The 15021-nt window shown below is 47.2% G+C and overlaps 1 protein-coding gene across 1 annotated transcript in view; it reads left to right on the top strand.

Moving 5' to 3' along the window:
* The first annotated feature begins 564 nt into the window (after positions 1-564).
* The window catches only part of LOC139754255 (uncharacterized), a 413413-nt gene continuing 398956 nt past the window's right edge, over positions 565-15021 (top strand). The window contains exon 1 of the mRNA XM_071671598.1: positions 565-610. The gene's annotated coding sequence lies outside the window, so the exon portion shown is untranslated. The remainder of the gene's footprint in view (positions 611-15021) is intronic.

The following is a 15021-nucleotide window of genomic DNA, read 5'->3' as shown; positions in this document are numbered from 1 at the left end:
AAGTATGAATAAAGACTTCAAAAGTGTGAAGCATAAGTGCATTTATTACTTCTGTTTTGAAGTTGCCATCTTGGACCTGGGGGGGTGGGGGGTTAGTCATGTGACACATGTCGAATCAATGGCTGTAATCGTAGAGAACTGGTTGGTGTTCAGAAAGTTGACGAGAAAGTGTAGCTCGTACATGCCTAGGGAACATAGTTTTAGTTGGAGATATATCTTGTGGAGGGGAGTTATAAGACTGAATCGGGTCACGCCAAGATTGTTTGTTTAGTGCTTGTAGAGTCATTATAGTGTGAATATGTTTTGTCAGTGTTGTGTTTGTCGAGGGAAGGTGGAATCTGTGGGTTTAAGTTCCTTAAATGATAGGCAGGAGTTTGGTTTCTGTTTATGCATCGGGGGATGGCGATTGATGATGAAGTGGTTTGGATGGAAGAGGTCTAGTACTATTGCATATACATATATACATTGTATGTATAGATACGTTTATGTTTATATCCGGCAAATTTACAGATATTATCACTTTATAACCCGTGAATTCAATGACTTATTTTCTTTCTTTTACAGTCACTAAAGTCGACCTCGACGTGGAGCTTCAGCGCGCATCTCAACCGTAAGTGTACCTTTGTTATTCATTGTAGCATGCAGAGCTTAGGGTTGCCAGATATCGTTATCTGTCCTTTTGTTATTTTTTGTTTCCACCTTCGACCTCCGGCGTGGTAACTGATACTTCGAGGATGATGAAGACGCGTGACGGTCGGTGCCCGACGCGCTGTTATCAGGGTCGCAGTGGGATATGGTGGCGTGGTTGAGGAAGCGAAATGATTTATTGCTGAGAAAGGGAAGAGGGTTAAGGGAATGATCTTGGGAGAGAGGGGAGGGTGGGGGATACAGGTGTCTAGGACATTAAAGCGTCGACAGAAGCCATAACAATAGAAGGGAGAAGAAAACGGCGAACCACAATATCCACACCGGGGCAAAAACGTATTCAAAGACTTCAAGGCTGCTAAACACACAAACACACACGTACTCACGAATTATCTCTTTTTTTTTTTAATTCTATAATGTACTAAGTAGCAAGGCAGGCTGATTACACCTCTGGCATTAGATGTGTCCTTGTCCGTAGCCAATGAGTACTTCCTCAATCATGATGTGACAGTTGAGTTAGCGGGAGACTTCCTGACCTTGGTGCAAGTCACGGCACAGGGTGCTGTTAGACAGGGTAGGGCCAGAGTCGGTTTGTAATTACCACGGAGTGAGTGAGTGAGTTCAAGGTGTATACTTAAAGGCAGTCAGAGGCGTGTCGCTCTTCGGGATGGTTAGGGGGGCGTTTTGAACACCCATAAGTTGGTAGAGTTTTAAAAAAAGAAAATCATTGTACCTCTTCAGTGAACTTGTGAGTACGGGCTTAGTTGGTGAAGACGGGTTGTACTTAATAAACCTTTAACGGGAGGGAAGCGTTCTGACTCTTTTTATCTGTATAGTATTCCTCCTTCTGTGGCGTTGGTCAGATGCATTCAACCTATTGGTCCATTCAAGTCTACTGTATCGGAAGTGGATCATCAGTTTCCATGGTAGCGTAAGAGCTCCGCGATTCTACACTCTGCATTGTATTTGATTTAGGCAAATGGTTGGCAGTAGGGGGTAATGAGTCTACCCTTAGGTAGATGGGCGTCCCTGGACCTTTGTTCTGTGCTGTGGAGTTCTGGCTGAATGATCCCCGCAAAAGGTGCTTGCTGTTGCCCCGGACGAAAGTGGCGTGCCGGCAGCCTATACAGATTCAATGCCCTAGATCGCTTACTTAATAACCGACTTCCGTCGGTGTCAGATGAGCTGCAGAGAGTAATTGGTGGCTTAGGGTGTGTCTGAGTTTTAGCTGAGGAAATGAAGAAATGGTTTCTTAATACATGACCTCCGTCCTACTTGATGACTGTAGAAAAGCTCTACTTGACTACGCCATGCCAACAGTTAAGGGTCAATGAGGGAGGGAGCATGGAGCAGCCCTATGAACATGGATGGCAGACAGTGGCCCGCTCAGAGGTGAAGACAGCTCTGGCCAACCCGAACGCATGATAGATGTCTCAAGCTCCTTAGCTTAAGTTATGAGAAGTTGATGGTGATGCAATGATTTTAGTGTTGTGTTTTGCTGAATTCTCTGCCGTCTGGCGTACCTGGTACCCCAACCGCCATTTGGCCAATGATTTGTGCTTTGCTGATCCTCTGTGGAGAGGGAAAGGGAACCACCGCCAGAGTAAAAAGCATCGACTGTGGCATTGTGGATTTACGGCTCACTTCGTGGAATCTGATCCCACATGGAAGGTAAATGAGAGGGAAATATCTGTAATCAAAGGGTACACGAAAAATCTACCTTCGTTCTTAGAATATGAATATGTAATATATATATATATATATATATATATATATATATATATATATATATATATATATATATATATATATATATAATCTTCGAGTTAAGTAAGAGTTAGCTTGGCTGTCTTTCCAGTTGAAATACAGATCGTTACAAGTGAATTTTTCCAAAGAGAAATGATGAAGAATAGGCGTCAGTTCATTAGGAATACATGGAGAACAAAAGCCGTCTAAAGCAATGCAGGATCAGATCCCCCAAACCATGTCATCCAAAGAGGATTTGAATGCCACGGGAGAGAGAGAGTGGCGAACGAGGAATCAAAGTCCTGGAAAGTAAAAGTATTTTCTGTGTAAGTGATTACAAAAACACAGAAGACCCCCTCTAGTGGAACGTTAGGGGAGAGGAGGAAGAAAAGGTCTTGCGATAAAGGAAACAAAGAAGTTAAAGTCCAGACACAAGTAAACAAAAGCCGAAAAGGGTGCAAAGCTTCCCATCCACGAAGCAAAAGAGGAACACGTTCGGAGAGTGCAAAAGTTCGTCAACAAAGAACCCCCGGAACCCCTCATCCCCACGAACCCCACCCCAGAAAACAGTTAGGCCAACATGGCGCCGAAAAAAAGAAGATATATATATATATATATATATACCAATAAGACGAAAACAGGTTTTCCATATTTTAACTCGATTGTTCTCGCCCGCTCGTGTCGTTCCAATTCCCACGACCACACAACCTGCCAGGTAATAATAATCACCCCTTCCCCACCTCCCAAACCCCCACTCCCACACCACACACACCCCGAGTGCCACAGCGTGCAATCAGCGATCTACGCGAGATAAGGCACAGGCGGGTCGAGATTTCCAGGAGATTGCGTACCGTCCAGGGCTCAGCGAGGCTCCTGGTGATGGCCCCCTGCCGCTGGAAGGGGCGTCGGCGACGACGCCTTGTCGCAGGGGTTGGGCGAGGGTCGTCATCCTACGCGTAAAGCTTGTCGCATGTGGGCTTGAAGACGTTCAGCCACGGAATCGGGTACTGGATGTCCGTGATAAGAGCAAGAGTTCCGTGACGTCTTGGGTGCGTGAGGTAGTCTCTCTCTCTCTCTCTCTCTCTCTCTCTCTCTCTCTCTCTCTCTCTCTCTCTCTCTCTGATCTGAGGTGTGTGCAGAGAGAGAAAGACACAGACAGAGATAAAACGATGAGGAATTGTATTAGTTCCTCGTCGGGAAGAAATGATCATGCGAGTAACTAAGTGGATTACGTTGTGTTATGTGACGTATAGACTGTTTAAAAGAATGAGTTTCCTCACACACACACACACACACACACACACACACACACACACACACACACATACATACACACACACACACACTGGTCATGAGTCAGCAAGGGCCCCAGCCCGGAGTCAAACCTGCACGGGTTCGAATCTTGGGCGTGGTAGTCGTCTTACACTCAACCCAGGTGTTCATCCTCCCCTGGAGGCTGGTTGATGAATGAGTGTCTGTCTTAGGCTGGGTTGTGTGTGTGTGTGTGTGTGTGTGTGTGTGTGTGTGTGTGTGAGGCGGGGCACTGCAATTACCGCTGCTGACGGCGATAAAGGGGCATTTCACTGCGCGTACAGCTGGCCAGCCACACAGCTGCGGCAGCTAATTATGGGCTTGGTGGAACATGCCAGTGGAGTGAGTTAACCGCGGTTACAGCTGGTGACGGTGTGATTGAGGGAGCTGCTGTGTCCGGCTCGCCACGCTAAAGGAGTGCGGTAACTGAAGGGAACAGTTGCCCTTTGCAAGTTGAGGAGGTCCCCGTAGACGTAGCAAACCTGTTGGAGGCCGGTGCCCTCACAAGTTGAGCAGGTCATCGTAAATGTAGCAAGCCATACTCGTAAGGCAGGTCATTTTAAATGTAGGTGGTCACGCTCTTCGGGCAGAGCGGGTCACATTGCATGTGCAGTTTGACCACACGTATTAAGTAGGTCACTGTTGAGTGCAGTTGACCACACGAGTTAAAAAAAGGTCACTGTATGAGTGCGCGCGGCTGGCGATGGGTACTGCGCAGGTCACCGCGAGTGTAGCTGGGCTGGCCACACGATTTTGAGCAAGTCGCTGTGGTTTGCAGCTGGCCACGAAGGAGTAGCAGGTCACATGAAGCGCAGCTGGACACACAAAACAGGTCACTGCTGCTGCAGCTGGCCACGCACATATCATCTTGCGTGCTCCTTCTCTCTCTCTCTCTCTCTCTCTCTCTCTCTCTCTCTCTCTCTCTCTCTCTCTCTCTCTCTCTCTCTCTCTCTCACACACACACAGCACACATACAAAATTTCAGTTTTCACTTATTTTCCACTTTTCCTGAGCGTTTGGCGTGATTATTAAGGTAAGAGTGAGGTGGGGCTTGTGATAGGGGTCAGAGAGAGAGAGAGAGAGAGAGAGAGAGAGAGAGAGAGAGAGAGAGAGAGAGGCTAGCGATGGTGCAGCAAGGTCGCTGTGGTGGAATTTGCTCTGCAATGAAACAACTGAGAGAGAGAGAGAGTGTGTGTCCGTCTAGCTCCCTGACCAGTGAAACAGGAGTGCCGTGATAATTACACTGTTTGACGTGATGGAAATCATGACTGGGGAGTGTTTGTGTGTGTGTGTGTGTGTGTGTGTGTGTGTGTGTGTGTGGGGTGGCGAGGGAGAAGCTGTTATTATGCTGGGAGAGGGGTGGATGGGTGTGTGTGTGTGTGTGTGTGCAGGGGTTGTGTTAATGACTGGAACGGTGTTGCGAAATGCGCCGAGCGATCGAAAAAGGGGATGATCATGTTGAACGTCTGGAGAAGAAGGGGGTACGTTGGGAGTGTCATGATTGGCGGGAACCCTTCGTCTGGTTGAATAAAATGACCCGAGGGTTCTGGGGAGAGGGGCGCGCGCAGGAGGGATGAGACCAGCGAGAGAGTTGGGCCAAAACGGAATGATGTTTCAAGGTCAAAAGAAGAGGGAGAGAGAAAGAGAGAGAGAGAGAGAGCGCAGTTGCATGCATGCTGTTCATGAAACCTTGTGCTTGATCTTGCTTGTGCCTTTGTGCCCACTTGCTTGATCTTCCCTATCTGCTTGTTCTCTCTACGAATATGTGTATTACAGTGAGCGTAATTTCTACCTCGCTCGGATGGGCGAGAAATAAGAGCGAGTCTTGTACCTTCCAGTTTCTCGGTATTTTGAAATACAGCTTTTGCAAGTTACCTCGTCTTGCATTTTGTCTTCAGAAGACTTGTCATCTAAGAAGCTGTGTTTACGTAACAGATTTTATCACGTTATTACGTACTTGTGAAAGATAACATTCGTGTCATACAAGCGCACTTTTCTTATCAGCTGTTTGTTAAGAATTGATTACTCCAACCTCGATGAAGACTTCATCCGTGATCGGCGCTCCTAAGCCAAGAAGATAGTGAAGTCTTTTGCTTTCCGTTGTAGTGGAATAAAGTGGTTGATTTGAACAGGTGTAACAGATGCCCTAAACATACTCAGAAGAAAATATTCTCACGCCGGGAAAAGAAAATAAACCAACACACATCGCCTGAGATTGTGGCGTGTTTACAAAGCTGGTCTATAAAGCTAACAACGTTTCTGGTGTAGACTTAAGACACAAATGAACATTTCTCCCTCTCTTCCTCACTCTCTCTCTCTCTCTCTTTTAGGCTGCCTAATAGCCTGGTCTGCGAAGCCGGTGTAATTAGAGGCATTCTACACTTCTCGAAGTTAGGGAGTTGAAACTCCACCACAACTTACGTGCGTTGAAGATAGATAGATGGATATTTGTAGGAAGAATAGATATTTCTAGCGAGCAGTTGCTTGGGACGCGGTTATGCTGCGATGCCTTTGAGGAAGGCAGTTTAAGCCGCTGTTGTTCGAGGGCAGCAGTGTGTATCAGTGTCGCGTGTGACACAGCTGTCGCAGCTGCTGCTGTTGGTGAAGTCGTGGTTGCACCTGCCTGATCGGTTCTTGTTACTGCAGCTGTGCTACCGCTGCTTTAGCTGCGACAGCTGCTGCTATTATCGCCACAGCTGTTCCCCCTGCTGTCCCTCTTTGTTGCTAGTGGTGTTCCTGCTGTGCCTTGACTGTAGTGACGGCTCGGCTACACCTGTTACCGTCACATGTACTCTGTTCCCTCCCTCCTCCGCAGCTTTGCCTTCCTGTGTGACTGAGCTGTTGGGTGGTGTTGCTCTTGTCTGCCTTCCATCTACGTTAATACTTCCTTGCCTCCTCTGCCGTTTCGTTTTCGTTGTCCTTTAGGTCTGTTTCTGTAGTCGTCCTTTGTCTCTTGTTGCTGGGTTTCTGTTGGCGATCGATCCTTCCGTTCCTTTTGCTGGTTAGTTGGCCTCTGTTGCTTGTTCCTGCCGTTTAAGGTCGTGCCGTTGCTACTGTTACAGTTCTGTTGATTTTCGTTGCCGTTGTGGATGCTTCCCGATGCTACTGTTAATACCGTTGTCGAAGCTGTTGCTGTTGTCAGCTCTGCCTCCTCTGAATCTGTTTTTTACGTGTGTCTGTCCGTCCGTATGTTTGTGTGTGCGTGTGTGTGTGTGTGGGTGTTTCCCTTCCACCACACGACGCCTGCATTACTACACGCCCACGCCACCACACGCCCACGCCACCCCACACTTAGGGAGCCACACACTAACATCATCATGTACATTCAGGACACCGCTAAATCCTCGAACTCACCGTTGATAACAGTGACCATCTCTCGACAACGGTGATAAGTGTGGCATCTGGAGCGGCGAGAAAAGCAACAGTAATGCAGTAGGATCACGTCGGTAACATCTGTCGCCCATGACAGTGTGCAATTACTCAGAGCACGCGACTGCTGACGACACATCTCTACTTTTATTCACATGTGAACGACGGTAAAGCCTCCATGCCATACATACTCCCATGTGAATGACGGAAAAGCCTCCATGCCATACATACTCCCATGTGAACGACGGTAAAGCCTCCGTGCCATACATACTCTCCCATGTGAACGACTGTAAAGCCGCCGTGCCATACATACCCTCCCATGTGAACGACGGTAAAGCCTCCGTGCCATACATACTCCCATGTGAACGACAGTAAAGCCTCCGTGCCATACACACTGTCCCATGTGAACGACAGTAAAGCCTCCGTGCCATACATACTCCCATGTGAACGACGGTAAAGCCTCCGTGCCATACATACTCCCTTGTGAACGACTGTAAAGCCGCCGTGCCATACACACTCCCGATTTAGAACGACATACGCCCGAGACGCAACTTGCTTACTACACCACATATACGCACAACGCCCCCCTCACATGAAACTTACGACGACTCATTCTTACGACGCGTGACACTTACGACACGAGAGTCTCACAAAACCAAATACTCTTGGCGCTATACATTCAGGGACGCCATAAAGTGTGGAAATTATTTCCTCTAAGCACCAGAACCGACAATACCTCAAGACCATAGTCCCATACACCCACAGTATCACACATACACCACAACACACGCCCAGAACACGACCAGTCCATGGCTTTACACACCCAGAACACAAGCCCGCAACACTACGGGCGCATGGCAGTACGTACATAGGTCTCCCATATGCCCAAGACTGAGCGACCCAAGCTGGAAGGCTTTATGGAAGGCTATCGCGGACGAGGTTACTTACAGACGAAGGTTCCCCCGTGCCTCGGCTTCAACAGCCTAGTGGCAGTGGAGGGTGCCAAGTGGCTTTGGGCTCAGTAAGGTGGCTAGCGCACTGCTGAGTATTATCAGTAGCGGTGGGTTTGATTCCCTCCAGCCTTCTTAAATGCTCAGTGGGAAGAGCAGAGAGAAGGAGCCTTATGGACGATTTGAATCTTATTGGCCAAAGAACGAATGAGAAATTTAGGGAGCCTTTGGATATTCTTAGTTGCTGAGGGTTGTATATATATATATATATATATATATATATATATATATATATATATATATATATATATATATATATATACACACACACACACACACACACACACACACACATACACACGTTCTCCCTGGAACTGAAAAGAAGGAATGCCACCCAACCAACCTCCTGCGTTTCGTTAATGGCTGCTGTGATGGGCTGGGGACCAACCCGTCGTGCATTATCACTTTCTAAAAGTTGGAACGGAAGAGCCTAAGTGACTGGTTACTCGAAAGCTTAAGCTGTCGGTTCCAGACGCTACTTCTCTAATGGGGGAGGAGTTGGTTGCTGTCTTTCCCCAGGGCGGACCAGCCCTCGCATCAGCGGGCCTACTGTGCGACTAGGTCGGCCCCGTGCCCGTAATCACAGCGGCCAGTAGCTTAACGTATGTTAATGGCCTCAAATGACCGCCGCTGCCGCTACGCCTTTGGCGCTGAAGGCTTAACACGCCCCGCTGTAAACGATACTCCTCAGGTCTATGATTACCATCTTATTTTTAGATCTCTCTCATGTTCCAAGAATGTTCTTCGAACTCGTGCGCTGGATGGCGAACTGACGTAGACGATGATCCGGGACAGATGATCGACGGCTCCTTTTATTATTCATTCATGGCGTATTCCGTCCTCGACATGGAGCAGGTGGGAGTGAGCCACAAGAGGGCCGTCGTGCGGAAAGGGTCAGCCTGTGCTGGAGAGGGTGGTGTGCCTCGGTAAATAAAGGGGGGACGGATCTAGGCGGGCGTGTGTGTGTGAGAGAGAGAGAGGTGGTTGCATCCTGGTGGGTGACGTCTGGCTACCTGATCCACTGTGTTCTTAGCACACAAGGACCACATGTAAGCCAGGCTCCCGAAGCGATCAGTATGGTCGTAAATGCATCATGGGTCAGACTAAGCTATAAAGAATGTCTTAATCTGATATACCATTACCATTATATAGTATAATATACCATTACTTCTATATCGTCTAATGTACCATTACTTCTATACAGTCTAATATACCTTAACTTCTATATAATCTGATGTACGATTGGTTCTAACCTCGATCGTATAGATTTGGTGAATCGTTTTTAAGGCCTGTGATATGTGCTCTGGTCTCGTCATATGATCTTTACTTTTTCAATATAAATCAGTTTTATTGTCCTTCTGTACGAAGTTCCCAGGGGCGTGCCTCAGATCGGGTAGGAATTAGATTACACTCTATGTCTTCATAGAGAACACATCTACACGAATTTCATTCTTTTACACATTTCTTGGGATACTCTTTCTCAGTTGCCACAGTATCCATCTTTGACGACATTCTCAGTTGCCACAGTGTCCATCTTTGACGACATTCTCAGTTGCCACAGTGTCCATCTTTGACAACATTCTCAGTTGCCACAGTGTCCATCTTTGACGATATTCTCAGTTGCCACAGTGTCCATCTTTGACGACATTCTCAGTTGCCACAGTGTCCATCTGTGACATCATATGTATTACTGTTCATCACGTCTCCTTTCTTCCTCTCCAGTGCTGAAAATTTCTCTTACCAACATGTGTTCCTCCATTTTCTTCTCCTTCTTATCACTTTTCCCTTAGTTGTTTATGGCGGCGCAGCAGCTCAACCCCCGCTAGGCACATCTAATGACCACTTAGATTCACTGAACCGTATCACTCTCGTCCATCATACCCCCATAGCTGAACATTACATCTTGATCTCCCTCTCTTCTTCGTGGGCTGCGGTATATCATTTACACCTCGGTCGGTTGCCTCTGCTCTCCCGTCCGACTCCTCCTTCCTCCGTCGTTTTAAAACATTAGAGAAAAGACTGATTTGAAAAACTAGATAACCTCCTGATGGATCATCAGGGTCTCTTTTGTTGTCTGTCCAAGCCAGGAGTAGTCCCAAGTCCATCTTGATCTGTCGTCTTCCGTGTGTCGAAAACACGGATGCACGTCCAGCCGGTGTCTTATGCCAGGTGTTCCTGACCTGTCTGCACTAATGGCATCTGGCACGGTGTCAGTACACGTGTTGGCACAGTCATATTGAACTTCCACGGTGACGTCTTTTAATCTCTGAGCACGGCGGTGTGCGACGGCCCAAGGCCACGCCGTCGTACCCACATGTCATGACGTCGTGTTCAAGGGAGCTGTGTGTTCCTGCAGAATCAATGTATGAAATGGTAAACGGAAAAGAGGGACATCTCATATTTCAAATCAGGAGGCCGTAATTATTTGGAAGCTTTCCATCACCCTGTAAACCATCCTTCATCACTCTCCATCACCCTGTAAACAATCCTTCATCACTCTCCATCACCCTGTAAACCATCCTTCATCACTCTCCATCACCCTGTAAACCATCTTTTATCATTCTCCATCACCCTGTAAACCATCCTTCATCACTGTCCATCACCCTGTAAACCATCCTTCATCACTCTCCATCACCCTGCAAACCATCCTTCATCACTCTCCATCACCCTGTAAACCATCCTTCATCATTCTCCATCCACATGTAAACCATGTTTCAAGCTCGTCATTACTCTGTAGACCAAGTTTCAACCCTCTCCATCACACAGTAGACCATGTTTCCCCTCTCTGTATCACGATGTAAACTATGCTTCAGCTCATTCCATTACGCTCTGGACAGTCCATACTTCGGACAGTGCTTCTGTCACACCATAAACCATACCCCCAACACCTCACATCACTCCATAGACCATACCCCCAAACCCCTGCATCACACCAAAGACCATACCCCCAAACCCCTGCATCACACCAAAGACCATACCCCCAAACCCCTGCATCACACCATACCCCCAAACCCCTTCATCACACCATTGACCATACCCCTTAACCCCTGCATCATACCATAGACCATACCCCAATACCTCTGTATCACACCATAGACCATACCCCAACGCCCTGTGTCACTCCGACCTACGAGAATGCAACCGGCCATATAGTCACAGCAGTTAAAAAAAAGGGAGTCTTGGACCTTTCAATAAGAACTCACATCATCAGCCGTAATATAATAGAACCCCGGACTTTATCACACCACGAAAAAGAAAACAGTCGGTCCTCATCGTGCATCATCCCTTCTTTCGATCCCAAGTCGAACAATGATCCCGAATTGGCGGCTGGACTGAGAGATGACATCTACTCTAAGCCCCGCCACAGTGGAGGTCCCCAGCAGAGCGGTAGAGGCTATAGAGAGAGAAAAAATGGGAAGACAATGCAAGTGAGCCATGTATTTACTCCCTCCTCCTCTACCTCCACCTCCTCCTCCCTCCTGCCTCAGTTACCTCCCCCGTATGCCTTGCTCCCTCCTCCCCACCTCCGCCTCCCCTAATACTATGCGGCGAGACGATAAATTATCGAGAGAAACGCTGGCCTCAGCGGGTTAATGGAGTAGTGGAGAGAGCACGCCGCCCACCCTACACACCCAGCACCACAGCTGGGGGCCCACCTGGGTGGTCGTGGCTAAGCTCCCCAGTAGCCGCTGTGGCTTAATCAACTCCCACTGTGGGTGTCAGGGGGTGGTAAGCCGCGGAGTCTGTCTGTGAGGTACTTGTGTGGCGTTCGCTCCCGCTTGTGAGTGGAGTGGTCGACTTGCTTGCGCTTTCGGGTATTTTGGTAAATTTTTGGGTGTGTGTGTGTGTTAAAGTGTTGTGGCCAGAGTTGTACCATCGGATGTAGTAACTATGTTGTACCATCTGGTATATGTATGGTTATATTTTTTTGGCCATCAATTGCACTAGCAATATCATACAATCAAATGTGGCCATATTGTCCCATCTGGCCTGGTGGCCATACTGTACCATCAGGCATAGTGGCCCTGTTGTACCATCAGGTGTATTGGCCATATTGTACCATCAGGTTTAATGGCCATATTCTACCAACAGATGTAATGGTGCCCTTGTACTTCCAGATTTAGATCCCTTACCATACTTTAGGATATACTAGTATTATTCTACCTTCAGGTGGATATTTTCTCATATTTTGTCTCTTTTCCACTACACAGCAGTCTATATCTTATGCCAAGTGTAGAGATCTCCGTGTACTGTTATATACAGAGGTCTTCGCACTTAGGTATCATAACTTCCTTTCACTCTATATCCCTGTATTATGTGGTTTTGCCCTCAGTGTGTGGTATGTCTTAACTGCCAAGTGGGAGGGTTGCGTTCCCTTTCTTCAAAGTAGTCACCCTCCTCCAGCGTCAGGAGTAGCGGTCCAGCCCTTCTGTTAGGTGGAGTGATCTTGCCCTATTGTCAGATGTAGCGTCAGGCTTTGCCCAACTACCTGTTGTAATGTAGTCTTTGCCTTACCACCGGGCGTAGTAATCGTATCTCTACCGGCAGACGAGGCGATGGTATCCTCGTCTGTAATTTAGCTCTAGCGGCAGCACCACATTATAGCCATCTCTGCAGCCATTAAAGACCATACGGTTGTAAAGGCATGTTATCTGATACTACCTCACTAAGCATGTACAGGGGGCAGCGATGGTGGCAGTGGGGGTAATAAAGAAAGATTATGGAGTAAACGTGATGATTATAGGATCGGACGTATGCCCCCGTGTCGGAGGGGTAGCGTAGGAGTGGCGCCGATAAAAGAACCCAGGTGCAAAAGGTGGGATAGAAGGAGTTATTGAGGACGGTGTATTAGATCAGATCTTCATCTCTCTTTTTTCTTTATTGGTTGAGCGAGAAGAGTCTCTCTTTTTCCTTATTGGTTGAGCGACAAGTCTCTCTTTTTCTTTATTGGTTGAGCGAGAAGTCTCTCTTTTTCTATATTGGTTGAGCGAGAAGAGTCTCTCTTTTTCTTTATTGGTTGAGCGAGAAGAGAGTTTATGCAGGTCCTTCGTCAAAAAAAAATAAGTGGGGGTAGGGGATGTTTAAGTCTATAGGAATGGGAAGACTCTTATTTCAGAAACAGTGAAAGCTGTGTTTTTTCTTCTTCTTCTTCTCTTTTACAGGAGAGAGCAGATCGTAACTCAAGAATGGTTGGAGACGTTAAGTGACTTATTTCAGGTTTGAAGGTGATGGTTGGCGGCCGTGTGCATTTGCTGTTTGACATACGCCTCTTGGAGGAGGGAAATCAAAATTGAAACGAAGCGTTGGACATCATACATATGCAAATGATACTTAAAGTACATAAACAAACGAGGAAAGTTGGGGTAACCAAAAGAGGCCTGGGGGGCGTTCGGAGAGTGATGGGAGGTCATGGACATTCGTATGTGTAGTTAATGTTCTTAATGATGATGTTACTAAACATTCGGTTATCAGATTCATTGGAATAGTGGCTAATTGTTCGGATGTTTAGACTCTCCGCATTGCTGGCAGTGTGACGGAGCTTTGAGGCGAGAAAACGAAGATATAAAAACAAACCGCGTCGAGTCTTGGGGTGACGCAATCCTGCGTTAACTTAATGAGTTCCACTGAAATGCCCGAACGTCAGGAGCAGAATAGCTAATAGCAGTACAATTCAGGTGACGTGGAGTTCTTAGGAAGTGGAAGGCCGAGGGGGGGAAAGTAAATAGCTTGGAGCTATCTCGAGGTGTATCGAGGAGGTGCGAACGTAAAGGTTTATTTAAGAACATTAACTTCGATAATGTCAGCGAGACGGATCATCAACAGAACCAAAGAATGTTCGACATAGGCTACGCAGCTGTTTACTGTGGAAATCACATGCCAATGACACCAACTAGACAGATGTTTGTTCTTTCTTTTTCTTTATTAATCATGTAGTTGATAGATAGATCAACAAATACGTTGGTGAAGAAAGTTTCCTGTAAACAAGAATGGGAAATACACAGACGCGTGTATGGATACCATGACGTAATAAGGGGAGAGGCGGGGCGGTGGTGAATCATATAGCGGATCGAGGTTGGTGGCCGTGGTGCTTTGTGCTGTGTGAAGGGGCAGCTGGTGTCAAAAGGCCTAGCCACACCCTGCACGCTGCCTCCGCTCTTCGCCACACCTCCCATCTTCAGCCAGAAGGACTGGACCAACGATCCCCCTAAGGCATTACACGGAAGCGCACTGAGCAGTAGCTTAATACTAAACGAAGAGGTTCGAAGTGTTGCCGATCATCTTCATCATCCTCCCAATAGCTTCATCGGGTCGCCACTTCCTCTATCACCAGCTGTAACATAAGGGATCACGGAAAAAAAAAAAAGAAACATCGTTACATGTTATAAATAGTGATTCGGATCGCAATGAACACGAACATGAAAACTTCTTATCTCGATCCTGTCTGACGCATCAGTAAAATCACACAAGCTTGTTATTAAGGTGATTCACACGTCACATCCATTGCGCACCATGATACAAGAACATTATTCTATCGCTTTAGAGAGGAAATGCCACAGCCTTCACTCTTACCACGCCACGGTTCCCAGCGTTCTCCAGAACTGTGTTGTGATCAGGGCGATAGAGGACCAAGGTTAGCGAAACCCCTGGTCTTCGTTATCCACGTACGCGAGAGATATAGTTATTCAGGGCTTCATTAAGCATTCGTTATGAACCAGGACTTCGTCAAGCAGTCATTTGAAATCTTAGACGCATATTAAGCAGTTCTTAGACATCTAGGGAAGGGGGACTTCATTAATGTGCGTGGCCAGGGCTGAGCTAAAATGTCATTAAGGGCTTGAATTCATAGCCTCGCTGGGCAGCCTTGAGCATCCACTCTCATCTTAACCAGTTTTGATCGCGCGCGCCCTCGTTAGACCATCTTAAATCATCCGAGGCCCAC

The sequence above is a fragment of the Panulirus ornatus genome, chromosome 16 (assembly GCF_036320965.1).
Source record: "Panulirus ornatus isolate Po-2019 chromosome 16, ASM3632096v1, whole genome shotgun sequence".
Classification (NCBI taxonomy): Eukaryota; Metazoa; Arthropoda; class Malacostraca; order Decapoda; family Palinuridae; genus Panulirus; species Panulirus ornatus.
The sequence above is the reverse complement of the archived record's forward strand: the minus strand, read 5'-3'. Positions and strand labels throughout refer to the sequence as shown.